General features: G+C 38.2%; 1 protein-coding gene across 4 annotated transcripts in view; it reads right to left on the bottom strand.

Moving 5' to 3' along the window:
- Window positions 1–11954, bottom strand: part of cntn4 (contactin 4) — a 147188-nt gene extending 135234 nt beyond the window's left edge. Inside the window, exon 1 of one of the 4 annotated variants that reach the window (XM_035389277.1) lies at window positions 11217–11954. The gene's annotated coding sequence lies outside the window, so the exon portion shown is untranslated. The remainder of the gene's footprint in view (window positions 1–11216) is intronic. The other 3 variants (XM_035389276.1, XM_035389278.1, XM_035389279.1) reach the window with 3 other exon arrangements.
- Between the last annotated feature and the right edge of the window lie 1165 nt (window positions 11955–13119).

Genomic DNA, 13119 nt, shown 5'->3' with positions numbered 1-13119 from the left:
GGCAGGTTATCACTGTAGCTGTCTAGTTAAAATGCCCATTTGTTAAGATTAACTCATATATATTTTTCATTCATGTTAAGTTTGTTTCATTGTCGTTTGGAGAGAAATATCTTATGCAATTTTATCAATTTCTGTTAATGAAACAACACACATTTTAGTGAACTGTAAGGAAAAGAAAAAGACAGGTAATGAAAAACAAAAGTAGAGATAGTGAGAGTGCTTCCTAGAGAGTGCCTTCACTCCAGTAATTTTCCTATTCGTTATCACAGCTTTCCAGAGAAACTACACAGGAGTAGTAGCAGTGACCATGAGGGGCGGGTGCCTATGAAAAGGCCAATTACTCTGATTTACCCACGTCCCTAAACACAAGGACCGCAAAATATAAGGCAAAAGCAAATATATAAACAGAACAAATTAGATAATGTGCAAATGTCCCACATACATTTCATTCATTTTTTAAAATGTATTACATCATTAAATACAAACAATCACACATGCACAAACACAATTATTATGTACACTGGGCATTCTCTAAATATTCATGATAGTCCATTTATTAATTGTCCATTTCAGTGAATATCCATCAATTTGCCAGAAGTTATACACTTTCATAACAAAAGCTCTAGTTCCCTCACTTCATAATGAAGGGAGAGGAAAAAGCATTACTTCATTATTTGCATATTGAACATAACACTTCCATGAAAACATTTATAAATACATTTCCATATTCAGAGCAGGGGGTAGATTTTAGACTCAATATGAATTAAAATGGTGCTCTTGGATCCTTTTGCACAAAAAACACTTCTGTGCAATTCCTCCCAATTTAAAATGTCTCTCTCTGTCTCTCTTGAGGAACACAACCTGGCTGACTCATTCTGAATAGTCTGACTTTAATGAACACAATTAGAGCAAAAAGCCTCCCTCCCATTCCTCTGCACATGAAACACCAATAAATATCATTAGACATTAGCTGCCGAGTCAATCTACCTGGTTGTTACTATATAAGAAAATTTGACCAATTAAAGCCTTTTTTCAGTTTCTGAAAGGTTCCGTGTCGTTAATGGCGCTACTGCACTTATAAATAAAATTTAATGAAATTCTAATGTGTCTATCTTGACACAAAGTTACATTGTATATTGTTATTTTAGTTCAGTTTATGTATTGTAAAATGTTACTGATTATTTTGGTATAAATAACATCCCTTTCCCCAGCACTTTGGGGGGTAATATCAGTTCAAAATAAGCTATCTATACTATATGAAACCTGATTGATTATTTTCGCCATCAGTGCAGTTTTACCATCTAAACACAATAATAATAAAAAACCCACAAAATGTTGTGATTGCTGAATCATTGTGTCCTTTCTCCAAACTTTACTTTAATCTCAAGTCTGTAAAATAACAACGGCTCTTGGGGCACGTAATTTTTTTTGAGAATCTGTATATTTTAACAAATGAAGGAAAATAAAAAGACCAGCTCCCAGTGAATATTTTACCCAACGGAGCAGTGTATTGCTTTCAAAAACACTTGTAAATGCGAGACGTTCCCCTTGTGGTACTGCCGTTACAAAGTGTTCTGAGGATGAAAGCACTCCCTTACCGCGCTGTCTGTTTCAGCGCTTTCTGATGAAGGAGCTCAAACCTGACCCTTACAATAACTGCACAGAACCAATGGTTGTTTACCAGCCCTAACATAAAACATTGTTAATAATTCAACAGCCCCCATGCTCCGAGATATTCACAAACTGGCTGTTCGGCTGTGCTGCTCTTATTAAGCCTTCAATTAAAAGTATTCCCAGTGGTGGGACCACACAGTACTATAGTAAAATCAGGAAGTGGCAGTAATGCAGACAAGCAATGGATGTAAAGAATACAGCATATCTGCAATTATCACCAAAATACCATTATTCAAGTGGCTAAAATATATCTTCTTAATGTTCATATTCTGCACTGGATGACACTACTGCTCTGCCACTAAAGCTTGCTTTTATATTGCACAAGCGCACATAATTGCTTCATGAGACAGTATATGACACCATAATCACACACATTTTTCCTTTAATACATGATGTTTTTTTTTCATTAAACATCCATTAATGTCCATATATAAAAAATGCGTCACTGAAATACTGCATACACCGGTAGTGTTTAATTTGCAGTGCAGCTGCACAAACACTGCTTGACTTCCTAAAATGAATTCTATTGGCACATATACTTGTAGCAATAAGGAAGGTACTCATGTACACTGCACCCATAGTTTAGTCTGTCAAGTCAACCCTTGTGGCTGTAGGTACCCCTTGATAATCCATCATGTTAAACACGGTATAACCCAGGTCTTTTAAATCTTTACATCTTTAATGCACAGCACAAAAGACTGAACCAAGAACGAAAAAAGGCACCTGGGACTCAAGTAAGTACTAAGATAATACAAGAGTCTACAGAGTGCCTTTAACATTTCCTGAACTACAGAATCTGTAGGGTGTGTTACCTGAAGAGGTCCCATCCCCAAAGACAAAAGCTGATAATAAATATTTTTTTCCAATGTGGTGTGTACTTCAGCTGTAGCTCCTTAATATGAAAGCACATCATTGGATTATGTGCTTTAATCTTTTAACAGCAGTGTGTGCTTATAAATGATGACTACTCACTGCTGCACATCATGCACAATGCAGTAGTCAACAGCTGCAGTCGCACAGCTTGAAGATGAATCTGTAAAATCAAACGGCACCACAGAGCAGCATTGAAGGTGTTCGTCATGATTTACTATCATGAGAGACAAGAGATTTGTTTTATTGAAATCCAATCAGTCCTGCAGCCACGGCAACACAATATCACAGGCTGAGGACTGATCGCTTGGAACTGACCAAGTGCCCAAGGCTTTTTAAGTAAATGAAAAGCCTCTGAAAACCTAATTGCTTTTTTTTCTGCATTTTGGCCTTTTTGAAAGAAAAGCTGAAAATGTGTAATGGGACTTCTAAGATAGTGTAGCTGCAAAAATCACTTTCATTTTGAATATAGAGTATCATTTATCTCCATTAAGTCTGCACTGACATATTAGTCAGTTGATACACTAAATAAAATAGTGACCTTATTTCTTTACTAAGCTTCAGCCAAAATGATTAGATTATATATGATTTAGTACATTAAAAAAAAAAAGTTACTTATTTACTACTCATTAATCTGTACACATACGGTGCTATTTCAGTATAAAAATATTCTTTAACATGCTATATATATATAGTAACACATCTGCAGACATTGATGAGTAATAAATAATCAACTATACTGTTGTTAATAAATAACATTATCACAGCATTTCCATTAATTACCGTGTGTAGCTTGAACAAATGCTGTACATTTTCTTTCAGTAGTAAAGAAAGGTCCTGAGGGCTGAGTACATCAGTTTCTAGTATGACCTTTCCCTATCCCCAATATCAATCTTTTAAGAGCATTGTATTAATAGAACAGCACTTCATGCTGCTGAGGAGGTTATTCGATGACATCGACATGTTATGCTTGACCACTCCTAATTCTGAATCATAAATATGATAGACTCTGCTGTCCTGTCCAACAAAGATCAGGAAAATATTGCAAATCGAAAGGAAAAGCGTGTTAAAAAAAGGGGTCCGTGCTTTATCATCCATCTATCTCGACTTCACTTGATCCCACAGACATCCAGGCTCAACATCGCCGCCGTGATGCTGACTGGCAGCGGCTTTGCTGATCGCTTAAATGTCTTTATGTAGTGGGGGTTTTGGAGGAGAGTAACCCTGCAATATGACATGTTTTGTCCATTTTTCTTTATTTGAATTCACACTGTAAAACGCAATGCTATACCAATGAGCAGTGTGGAAAACATCAAATGAGAGGGTCAGCCAAAACCAAGATGGCAGGGCGTGTGTTACACCTCTCAATGAACACACGATTCCTTCAAGTAGTCTGCTCCTAAATTACACACATATAACATAATACAAATCCCATCTGACAAGAACATCATTACTACACTTTCATGGTGTGTAAATGCATTATATTTTTTCTCAAATGTATGTACAGCAATGGAAAAAAGGTAAAATAAAATAAAAAGTCTCTAGTGTAATAGAGGTGGGTTGAACACTGATATTCAGAAGATGCCTACAGTAGTTGGAGCGTGCCAAAATAAATAATCTTTATAGATAAAGACCAATAGAAAACTAGGAATTACCTCAAATAGATGGATGAGAAACTTAGCCCTTATCAAGCATGGCATTTGACATTTAATGTATATCAGCACAGTCCATTTTAATTTAAAGGTAAGGCATACATACATATCCATGGGTCCATGTTAGGCTTACTGTATGTAGAGCAGCCCCAGTGGCTTTTCAAAATAAGACACTATGCTGGTGTCTACGCACCCGTCGCCAAGCCATAACATAACAGGCTTCCTCCAGCATGTTGCCTGGCTCTACCACTGAATGAGAAAACACAGTTTATGACTGCTCAGCATAGAAAAGAATCATCTTAATATGTCACACAGGTCTTTGATGTTCCTGCTTGAGCACTGCCTCACAGTGTGTGGGGTTCCCAGTCTCCCCACCCATAATGATGTTTTGAAAAATCACAGAGCTGTTTACTTCTAAAAACCAGCAGAGTGCAGCAAAAAAAAGCCAGACACCATTCCAGAGGTGCTGAAAAACTGACACTAAGCATTTGTCTTTATTTGCAGCTCTTCAGTCTGTTTTCTTTGGAGCACTCTGTGTAGAGAGGATCTCTGCAGCAAAGCCAAACAATTCTTCACAGCTCCATTAGAAAAGGTTCCCTCCCCAGTAATATCACATCTTCGACATCGTCATTGGGACCTGCCTGATGTTTAACAGGATATCCCCGCCCGGCATTCACCCTGTCACTCTGCAGCCCCGCTGGGATCACACTCTCAGGAATTCTGTCAGGAACCGGGGAGTCTGTGGCCATGGGAACTCCAAGGGGTGCCACTGAACATATGGGTCTGAACACAGCAACACCGACTGTTCAAAGCTCACACCAGAGCCCAATTTTTGGGAGATAAGAGAGTTACAATTGGCAGTGCCATGCACACTTCACCTCTCTTTATGGCTGTTCACAACAGAAGTGGGCGCAATCAACAATGCATTTAAAAACATGGCCCTGACATTTTCTGGGAGATTTATGAACACTGACTGGAGTGGAGGGCCTGATGCCTGAACACACCTGGCAGATGGTTGGTTTTATGTTCTATGCTAATGCTCAAGGAGAGGAAGAGGCCAAAAGAACATTTTCATGAAATGGATTATAAGTATGGCAAAAAGAGGCAAGGCGGGACATGAGTATCAAACCAATCACAGCAAGGAAGGTGGCTATCTGCCATCCAATCAAGAAACACATTCCCTTTAAGAAGAATGTTATGTAAAAATGATTGACAGGACATCAAATAGAGCTGCAACCTAGCCTCTAACTACAAAAGTAGCCTATATCATATTTCAATTAATCTGTCTACAAGGAACAAAAGCTAAATTATTGTTTCTTCTAAAATGACAGTAATGCGCATAAATATCACTGCAATTACTATTATGCCTTGTTCTTGGAATGACATAGCATGGAAAACAATAAAATAAATTTGCTAACCTCTTCAAGTCTAATATAAACAAACTATAAATTTTATAAATAAATATAAGACCGTTCACAACTGCACAAGATCTAATGTTTCAATTGATCATGCAGTTACATTGGCATTTATTGATTGAATCCTATCTTATTCAGAGTGATTTACAGATTAAATTTTACTTGCAGTCCATTTCTACTGCTGGGTATTTTACTGAAGCAATTCAGGTTTAGCACCTTGCTCAAGGGTACAACAGCGGTGCCCCAACTGGGAATCAAACCAACAACCTATGACTTACAGGTCAGTCCGCACGCTGCACTAACTTAATAAGAACTTAATATGTAATTCCAATAAGTACGCTTGGAACTTAAAAAAAAGTGTATCCAGCTAAAAAAAAGTTTTATTAAGAAGTTGTCTTACTTCAAATTACGAAAGGCTCTGTCATTCTCCATACTCGTACAATAAACATACTAAACATCACTTTAAGGCTCACATGTGTAGCATGTGTAGTACAAAGAATAGCACACATTTTCAAGTTGAAACACAACTTAATCATCATAGTGTATCTCACATTATAATTTTAAAGTAGTTGTATAGCCAGGGTAACTATGTTTGCTGAAGACAAGGCCTCAAATGCTATCTGCTTATAACACAGGGGTCACACTCCTGCTCTGCGCTGAAGTGTCTCTTATTTTAAGTTACTGTTTTGCCTAAATCTGCTATGAATAACAAAAAATCACAAAAATCTAAAGTTTCTGCAGCCCTCAAAGACTTGAGTTTCACACTCATGGTTTATAAACAGTGGTGCCACCTATTTTCCATTGCACAAAACAGTTCAGAAACCGTCCGTACCCAGAACAATCTGGAACCTCAATAGTTCCCAGAATGCATTCCGTTTTCCAATTCCACTGAAATTCAAGTACTTTGACAATGATAATTTGGGCGGAAGTGATGAAAAAAGAAAATACATGTTATAGTCAAAACATTCCTGAATAAACGGGATACTGAGAAATTCTCTCTCGACTGTGAATCACTTCGTAAAATTTTCTAAGTTAAACAGAAGGTGTAGTGAGAACAAGAATGCATGGCAACATTCCATATAAGGAGTGTGGAGGCCTTGGGAGTGTGAAATCTGGCTTTGATGACCAGATTTAAAAAAATAATTTCACAGCAACATTGATTTGCAAGCACAAATATCACAGATTTTACATAAATTACAATTACATAAAGCTATGGGTTTACATTTTATGTCCTGCAGTTGTACAGCTGTGGTTATTACTGACATACAGATGGGTGACAAATAAAAAAATAAAAGGAAAAACCAACATGAAGTGTCTTAGTAAGGTGTTGGGCCGCCACAACAGCTTCAATGCGCCTTGGCATAGATTCTATAAGTTTCTAGAACTTTACAGGAGGGATGGAACACCATTCTTCCAAAAGATATTCCGTCATTTGGTGTTTTGACGATGGTGGTGAAGAGTGCTGTCTAACATGTCGGTCCAAAATCTCCCATAGGTGTTCAACTGGGTTGAGATCTGATGACTGAAAAGGCCATAGCATATGATTCAGATCATTTTCATATTCATCACACCATTCAGTGACCCCTCGTGCCCTGTGGATGGGGGCATTGTCATCCTGTAAGAGACCACTCCCATCAGGATAGAAATGTTTCATCATAGGATAATGGCGATCACTCAGAATAACTTTGTATTGATTTGCAGGGACACGTCCCTCTGAGGGGACAAGTGGACCCAGACCATACCAGGAAATTGCCCCCTACAGCATAACAGAGCCACCGGACCACCTCACTGATGGAGTCAAGCATTCAGGCCTGTACCATTCTCTTGGTGTAGGCCACACATGCACTAACCCACTTGTCGAGAACATGGTGAAGGATGACTCATCTGAGCACATCACTTTTTTTCACATCTCTGTAGACCAGTGCCTATGGTTTTTGCACCACCACTGAACTCTCTCTCACATTTGGCTTTGTAATGATGATTTTATGCACTGCAACCCCATTATAATATCCCTCTCTATGCAGTTGTCCATGAACAGTTCTTGATGACACAGTTTGATCACATCCTGCACTGACATTCTCAGTCACCTGAGGAACAGATGCTCTTCTGTTTTTCCTTACATATCACACTAATGCACGAGCATCACGGTTATCGAATGTGCGCTTTCAACCACAATTTCTGACCCTATTTACTGATGTCACTCCCATAGATGTAAATGCAGATGTCACTTTAGTCACTGTTTCTATTGAAACACTAGCCATTTGAGCAGTCTTTGTGACTTTATGAGCTCCTCCCATCAGTGCCCCCAATAATTAATCCTCGTTTAAAGTCCCTTACAGTAGATCTTCTCCACTTTCCATCTTGAGTCAAAATCGAGGTCAACTGGGCCTGCTCAGCATTTTTATACATTCCACAGAGCATGATAGGATGTTAATTGCTTAATTGTATCATGCAGTACACCTGTATGGAAGCATCTTCATTCATTATGTTTCTCCATTCATTTATTCAGGTTTTTCCTTTAATTTCTCACTTGTCTGTATCTAACGCACCACTTAAATATGTGCCAAATGCATTAACGTTAGGTGACTGCAAATACATCTCTGTACACAGTGTCCATTCTTGTACTAGCCTACCTGCCAAAACAGTGATTGCAAGCAGCAGTAGTAGTGTTTTTTTCTCCAGACTGTCATTTACAATTGCAATTTTATTTCTGAGAACTATTCACGGCACGCGTCTGCTGGCAATGGAAACGGATCCAGAACCCATGCCCACAGTTTCACGACACAGTATGGCATGGTAGTGGAAAAGGGGCTTGTAGGAGTACTTGTTTACTGGGCCCCAGTGTGGTGCACTTATCCTTTATTACAAGGGCTATGAGACTGAATCCCAGATGAGGGACTGTTTTCTGAACCGTTAGTATGGTGCTCAGGCTGCATTGGTTCAATAAATATATGGATGAATAAATGCATGATATGTACAACTATAAGCCTTGTAAACCGAGTTTGCCAAGCAAATACACAAAGTCATGGGCAACACTGCAAATTTTGTTTCTGAATTCAAGTAAAATGTCAAGATCTCTTATAATTTGGATAATGGACAAAAACCACTTAAGCAGTATCTACTAACTCTCCTGGCAGTCAATGAGACTACAAAGACTGATTCAAAGTTATGTGATATGATACCAGAACACTGGGGTGAGCGTCACAGCCACCATATTGATTCATTTGGAAATTTAGGAAGCTTATTTGTGCACCTATAGATGTGCACCTTGGAGTAAACCAGTTTTATAAGAAAAAGACCTTGTCATTCCCCCTGAAAGGTGAAATGCCACTGGCTTTAACACTGTGAAGGAATAATCCCGTTTCAGCCACCTCTCAATTTTCATCAATACATTTTTTTTCTGCAAGGGCATATACAGTATTGTCCCTTTCAAATATTCTTTAACACATTTCTCGGAGGGTGAAAAAATGTATACATAAAATAAAAAATCTCCCAGATGACACATTTTCCCGATACTTTTACCAGCAGAAACCATCCAATGAAATTTTTATGACATGTCTCTAAATGTAACTACCCCAGAATCTTTTTAATGTCACTTCTACACTACATCATCTTTGACAGGCGGATGGGTTGCAGCACGCTTCCTGGACTCTTTTTCTGCTTCCCCATTGATGCTGAATAGCCACAACAACAGAGGAAGAGAAACACACTTTCTGCACGTAAAAAAAAAAAAGGATGATTCTGAAGATTAAAATCTAAGGCCAATTAACTAATGTATTAATAACTGAGAAAATAATTGTCTCTATGTAAAATACAAACAGGTAGGGCTGAAACAAACAAAGAGTTCCACCTATACTCTCCTTTTCTTTTTTCTTTTTTTTATTATTTGCACAGTACATATTGTATTATAGTTGGTAGTTAACGCATAGCAGACTCAACTTTAAAACCAACAAAAGGCAAAAACGCCCACATCCAGTACCAACTGTAACAGACGTATCCTCTGCTTTTCAATGAATTAAATAGGCACGCTGGTTTTTTTTGACACGCCAAAATGTCCTGAATCGTGTTAATGTTTCAATAAGCTTACAGATGCACATCACAGTTCAGCAATTCCCGGCAAAGGTAGAGCTGCGACTACTGCAATCATTCAATTACTAATTGTTTCTATATCAATAAGCAAACGTTTTTATCTGTTAGATTTAAATTTTCAATAGGCCTCATCATATCGGATTAATTAAGATTATTTAGTTTGTATATACATTCGCATATTTCAAAGTGAGCAATACGACAGTAGAAGGGAAATTAACGATAGGCCTGTAGTTAAATACTACAGAAATTGCAAAGAGCAACTTTATACATACAAGCATTATATAATTAATTACAATAAAGCAATTACTTAAACGCACACGCCAATCAAACACCGATTTCCATAGGCTAATACAGATATGGCAGAAATTCGTCTCGTGGAAGCATCGGTTTGGGTTTAATTCCGTTCATGCAACCGCTTGAGTTTATAAATGCTCCTGCTGTCACCGACCATGCTGAAAACTGAGTCACAATGCAATCTGAGACGGAAGGGCAGATACTCAGATTATTTCAATCCCCTTTCCTGCAAGCAAATGTAGTGTAGACTACGGGCAGTTCAAATGTGTAGGGTTTGATGTAAATTGCCTGCAATTGATGGCGCTGTAGTCGTTCCACAAAACAGGATAATCTTCAAGCAAATATAGAAATCAGTAAAAGTACTGCATGATCAGGAAACGGATGACGTTGAAGACTCTACATAAGAAACATTTTAAAACCACGATAATCTGGCTATTGGAAGGATCTAACAGATATGGCCGTGTATTAGTGCTCGGCTATTTCATTACCAAATCCACTCGGATTATTCGATTGGGACAGTGAGACAGGATTACCAAACATCTGCTATGATCTCGGTCGGTACAGCTGAATATGGGCACCGATCTAGCAAGATAACTCCCAATACAAACGCAACATTCCCATAGTAGCCTACTGTGTTCGAAACATATTCCAGTAGGCTACGGTTGCAATTTCCTGCACGCACACACTTAGTCTGGTAAATTCGTAGAATAAATTATAGCCTAACCTAGTCGTTTTAGACTCACGAGGCTTGTATATTACAATTGCCAAACAAATATGACTGGTTTTGTTGTCATTCGTGACAGTCCTTTAGAATAACAAGTGCTAACAGCATCATATTATGTTTATCTTGGATGAAAAACAAGTTGAATAACTTTATTTTCAAATGATTGCAATTAATAAACTCTAACAAGTAGCCTATTTGTCCGTGCCAAATGGTATCCCTATATTATCTGCGTGTAGCGACTTTTTATTAAATTAATTAGAAAAATAAGAAAGATGGATATCAGAAATCAGATCAATAAAAAAATAAAGGCATAGTAGCCTACAGCCTACTACAGCTGTGGACTGCTATTACAACTAATAATAATAATAATAGTAATTATTATTATTATTATTATTATTAGTAGTAGTAGTAGTAGTAGTAGTAGTAGTAGTACAAGCATTACATTTGTTGTTGTTATTATAACTGAAAAACAACAATCACACAATTTACTATTCTTACCTTAATGGCAGGATCTTCTCCAGCGTAGTTTACTAATTTCTGTGTAAAACGTTGCGAGACGGAGACTGAAGGGTATCGTAGGGTGTTTTAATGCATGCGTTTAGGCTATTGTGAGTACAAGGTTCGTAACTGTGTAGGTGCCGGCAGTTGAACGAGCGGTATAAGAATATCTCCCACTTTCTGTAGGCTATTGTAACTAGAGATCAGTTATGACTGCAGTTAACAGTCAGCAACGAAAACATCCAAAATCGCTCTGCTGGTTACTCACAATAACGGCAAGTCTCATTCGCTGTAAACAACGAAGATAAAGGCACGCACAGTTTTGTCAGGTTTCTTCACATGGTGTTTTTAGTAGTAGGTAAAGACGTAGCTACTTACAATGATGCATTAGTTCCCTCTACAATTCAGAGCAAAGCAGTCGTACTAGCAATCTCTCGGCGAGTCGCTGATTTCACTGTACCGACCATCCAAGCGTAACAGGCCCTTCTGGTTTGTCTGTGCAGTCGGGATATAGTGGAACTATTTTCTCAGCTGGGACTTGATACTGAACTACTAACCGCTAAACGGCGGTGTCCTCGCTGACATTAACCAGGAAGTGCTATGCCTCTCCCACATCCTAATACAGGTTTACAATTAGCGCGTGCCGTAAATCATCCGTGCCTTCCGATTTGGCACTGGTGGGCGCCTAACACAATTCGCGGTTACTTTCAGATAAATGCTTCGAAAACTCTAATGCGTTTGCTCATTAACGCATAATTACAATCAAATAAAAAAAAAAAAACTTTACCAGAAACGGTTTTGTTGTCGGAGCTTTCTCATAGGACGGGGAAAAGGGATGTTGTAAATTTGCTTATTGTTCACGAGTCATTCATAGGCTATAGGCTACTATATATTAGGCAAAGAGCTATGCATTTCCAGAACTTGGTTCCTGCAATACACCCTGTGAAACAATAGTACATACACAGCCAGTGACGTTTGTGAACAGAGATGAAATCATTACCCGATCAAATATTTATTTACTCTTAACGACCACACGACTTTGCGTCTAGCAATTGACTTTAATGCAACACTGTGAGAAATTCTTAATTAAACAAAATCGGTTGATGCTATCAATATTGTACATTTGCATTAAGGATTTGATTTAGCTGTTGAAATGAAATGTAGGGTAGTGATGATGCGTCCAGGGACCTACGAGTGAAGCTGCATGTGTTCAATTCGATAAGTGCCTTTTAGTAATATGCTCATACTGTACACACAGTATAGGATAGTAGCCTACATGTGACACCAGCTGGAACGTCTCATCTCGTGTCTGACAAGGTCTAAGAAATCATATTCAAGACCTCCCTGATTTTAAAATGCAGTCAAGTGTTTGTACTTTCAGCACTTGGCAAAGTGCGCATTGTTGTGACGGCATATGTTGCAGATCGTTCAGTGTGTGCAAATGGGAGCCTTTGGAAGAAAAGCCATAGCATTTCATGTTGGAATTTTTTCCCCCTTCCCAGCATCATTCATGCAACAAAATGGCCACATATCTTTTCATTAATTTCATCATATCCAGGTTATCAATTAAGTATTAGTCAATAATATGCAGCCTCCTTTTTAAGATGATTGCTATAAGGTTAAATACCATGCGCAGTGGTGCAACAGTTTTGTCAAACCTGGGAGGTGAACATGATTTTGGTATCAAATCCTAGTGAAAAATGAAAACAGTTGTGTCTTGTGTAAAAGTATTCCCAAAGAAACAAAGGTCAAGTTCTTTCAGGAATGTAAATCCACTAGATGGCATCAAGCTTACAAGTAAAATGCCAAGTCATGCAAGATCACTTCTTTAGAATCATTGCTTAAAACATCTTAGATAAGCAATGAACAATTAGTAGTGCCCACCCCCTGCCCCAACATAATG

This window comes from Anguilla anguilla, chromosome 13 (genome assembly GCF_013347855.1).
Source record: "Anguilla anguilla isolate fAngAng1 chromosome 13, fAngAng1.pri, whole genome shotgun sequence".
NCBI lineage: Eukaryota > Metazoa > Chordata > Actinopteri > Anguilliformes > Anguillidae > Anguilla > Anguilla anguilla.
This window is presented reverse-complemented; position numbering and strand designations above follow the sequence as displayed.